Below are 468 nucleotides of genomic sequence, written 5' to 3' on the forward strand. Positions count from 1 at the left end.
GGGACACAGCTGGGCAGGAAGATTATGATCGTCTGAGGCCGCTCTCCTACCCAGATACCGATGTTATATTGATGTTTCTCCATCGACAGCTCTGAGAGTTTAGAAAACATCCCAGAAAAATGGACTCGCGAAGTCAAGAATTTCTGTCCCAACGTGCCCATCATCCTGGTTGGGAACAAGAAGGATCTTCGGAATGATGAGCACACAAGGCGGGAGCTAGCCAAGATGAAGCAGGAGCCGGTAAAACTTGAAGAAGGCAGAGATATGGCAAACAAGATTGACGCTTTTGGGTACATGGAGTGTTCAGCAAAGACCAAAGATGGAGTGAGGGAGGTTTATGAAATGGCTCGGAGAGCTGCTCTGCAAGCCAGGCATGGGAAGAAAAAATCTGGGTGCCTTGTCTTGTGAAACCTTGCTGCAAGCACAGCCCTTATGCGGTTAATTCTGAAGTGCTGTTTATTAATCTTA

General features: G+C 47.4%; 1 pseudogene across 1 annotated transcript; it reads left to right on the forward strand.

Moving 5' to 3' along the window:
- Positions 1–5: 5 nt before the first annotated feature.
- Positions 6–462, forward strand: LOC110595155 (annotated as a pseudogene). The gene has a single exon (XR_002481630.1). The product of XR_002481630.1 is annotated as a transforming protein RhoA pseudogene (transcript).
- The last annotated feature ends 6 nt before the right edge of the window (positions 463–468 follow it).

This window comes from Carlito syrichta, unplaced genomic scaffold (genome assembly GCF_000164805.1).
Source record: "Carlito syrichta isolate Samal-C Ts95f unplaced genomic scaffold, Tarsius_syrichta-2.0.1 Scaffold286391, whole genome shotgun sequence".
Lineage (NCBI taxonomy): Eukaryota > Metazoa > Chordata > Mammalia > Primates > Tarsiidae > Carlito > Carlito syrichta.